Here is a 3,187-nt window from a genome sequence, read left to right as displayed (position 1 = left end):
GATAACTGCCTTATGCGATGCCGTATTTATGCGTTTTGGACACATTGAATATTTGAATGCCAAACCAAACAATTCACAAGGACCATTTGAGTTTTCTAAATGATTTCCAGACATTACTTTACGTACTTTATGGTAGAATGTGCGTGTTTGCACGTTTAAATAAATTTATTTGTTTGCATCGTATGATTGAATCAAAGTTAACCCTTTATCACATTTCGGTTCCTAAAGTAACCAGATACGCCAGACGCTATAGCTATGAAACCACTGAATATTTTTACATTCTTGTTTGGAAACAAATGTAGGGAATTGAACTAGCTTTCATTTGATACTTTACAGGCTACAATTGGCTGGCTGAATGGAAAGTTTTTTCTGTTCATGTACTGCTGTAAAAAAAAGCGAAATTATAGCAGAATTCCACATTTTTCCTCCTCTTATCTTGTGGGTTTGTTCATTCTTTTCAATTGTCAAATTAGGACTCGTAGGACCAAAACACATCAATTTAACTTTCTGCATCATTTGTTTTATGAAATTTAATTTTTTCAAGCTTTTATAGTGATTTGACACTTTTGACTCTTTTCCAATTTTCTCGACAAATACGCAATTTTTCAAAAATCTAAGTATGAGGTTTTTCTCTATTTATCGTGGCACAAAACATATGTCAAAATGATTCAAAAACAAAAAATTGTGCATCAAAGGGTTAACCCATTTTGGCCCCGCGTTGCGAAAACGCAACGGTTCAGATTTCACCCACCTGGGGCCTATCACTTACGGAATATCGAAGTGGTGTCTAGATAGAAAATGTAGTTTATTGGAATATCTAATCAACCTGTTTTAGGATTTTTCCGATTTCGGAAAACGAAACAATTTTCCGAGTGTCGGAAAATCCGGAAAAATCGACATTTCTGACTTTATTTTGAAATTGTCATAATTTTTTTTTTGAAAATTCGATTTCCAATTTTTTTTCTTGGAAATGTTAGAAAAGAAGACAAGCTATCGATCTATAAACATTTGTGAAAAATTTGAATTCGTCATAGGCCCTAAAAATGACTGTTTTCCGGCCCGTTGCGAAAACGCAACGCTGGGCCAAAAGGTGTTATATGTATGAAAAAAAAAAATCACTGAAAGTAGCAGTTTTTGGGCATTCTCAGCGTCATATACTATACTATGAATATCAAAATGAATGCAAGATACTCAGTTCTGATACAATAAATTATTCCTTATACAGAAAATGAACTAAAATTTCTTTTGTGTTTCGCCAAATTTCATAGAACAATGGCAATTCTTCAAAAAGTGTACGTTCCATTGACTTTTCATTCTTTGAATGTAAGCCAAAAAGAATTGTCTGTGTTTAATTATGTTGGAATGCATTTTTGGAATGATCTACGTCAGCAGTTTTGTGCTCAGCTGTTTATCAAATCCGTGCCTGTCATTTAAATAACTCAATCGCATGGAGCGATTGATCTTTTTGCATAGATCAGCAAAATATTCGAAATTCGTTTCCAACCATCGCATTTGTGTGCGTCAATGAAGCATGAAGATTGCATATGCAAAATTCGATTTATTCCAGTCCAAGACAAGAGTTCGTAGAGAACAGTTCTGTATCGTTAGTAAATATTGATACATTTGTCGTGGTGATTTTTCGGCAATATGATGCGAAAAAAGTTCTTGTCGGCTCGCGAAATCGAGGAAATTATGTAATTATATTAATAATTACTAGTATTAAGTTATCTCAACGGTCAATTCGGGCGTAGCCATTCTTTTAACACATCATCAGAATATTTTTCATCATCCTATTATATTATTTTTATCGATTTTTGGGTATTAAATGCTACTATACGAGAAAAAAAAATACAGTATTTTAACACCTTTTGGCCCAGCGTTGCGTTTTCGCAACGGGCCCCAGGCGGCCCCCCAGGTATGCTATCAACAAAGTTGAAACCAATTATTCATATTTAGGCCAAAACTAGCTTCTGTGCCAATTTTCAGCTAATTCTGTCGAGCAGAAAAAGTGCGGGCCAAAATGGGTTAAGGAAAACTACGATTCAAATATGTTTACAATTGTGGTGTGCCATTCATGTGATTTGAGCCTCATGCAACAACGTACGGCAAACATGTAAAAAACATGTGCATACTGTCTTTGCTCTTATCTGCTTTATTTTTTTAACTTTTCGTTATTGTTTCCTTCAAATTTTGTTTGGATAGCAAGACAGAATATAAAAGGAGGTTAAACTTACAAATACAATTCGTGTATTGGCGTGCAAATTTGTCATGTGAAGCTGAAAATCCCGTTGAACGAATAAGTCGTGATTGCTGATGATGGACAGCAACATTGTCCGAAATGCATTCAGGTTAGCATTAAATTTATTTCAATAATTTAATCCGACTCCAGTAGAGTCAATAAGGTGAAAAATTGACATTCATTGGAATGTATTTAAGTGAATGTTGTTGGACTCTACGCCGTTTAACTGAGAGATTATTAGTAATTTCTCTCGTTCAATTTAATTTTAATACAATGCTCGGTCGTTGGAAAAAGCGTGAAGTGATAAACAATTTTTTAAATATTTTGGCAACATAAAATGATTTACGCATTTTTGACTTTCCACATTTTCAAATGTCTTGAAGTTGTAAACAATCGTGAAAAAAGTTCATGCCATAAATTTTGCTCGTCGCAAAGTGACATCTTCGTTTTGATGAATTTAAAGAGAAATAAAACTAAGTTGGTTCTTTTTCACTGCCATCACCCTCGTTCACACTTTCCGTAATAATATTTCTGTCGGCCTGCGACCAGTTGCTGTACAAATCGTCATATTTTCGTTTAAATAATGATTGTCATTTATTTCATGTGTCCGCTTGTGTGCGTGTAACCAGACTGAGTTCACCAGGAAATCTGTGTGTGTTTGTTGCCTGTTGCTAGCGGCCAATCTCATCACGTTGAATGGAATAATAAAATTTGCTATGATGCACACACTGTCGTCCGCTGAATTTAATGAGAACGCACAGGCACACATTATGCGCTGCCAAATAAACAGAGCCGTTATGACGTTGTAATGTTTGACTCTTCATTTCGGCACCCATCACCTTCATCATCATCATCATTTCAATCTGTTCCACTGTTTTCTCGTAAGTCAAACTTCGTTGCAAAAAAATAGACACGCGCAATCATGCAATTGAATGAATGGCATCTTTT

Source organism: Sitodiplosis mosellana, unplaced genomic scaffold (assembly GCF_009176505.1).
Source record: "Sitodiplosis mosellana isolate CC-2019 unplaced genomic scaffold, AAFC_SMos_1.0 Smas_scaffold_6226, whole genome shotgun sequence".
Taxonomy (NCBI): domain Eukaryota; kingdom Metazoa; phylum Arthropoda; class Insecta; order Diptera; family Cecidomyiidae; genus Sitodiplosis; species Sitodiplosis mosellana.
This window is presented reverse-complemented; position numbering follows the sequence as displayed.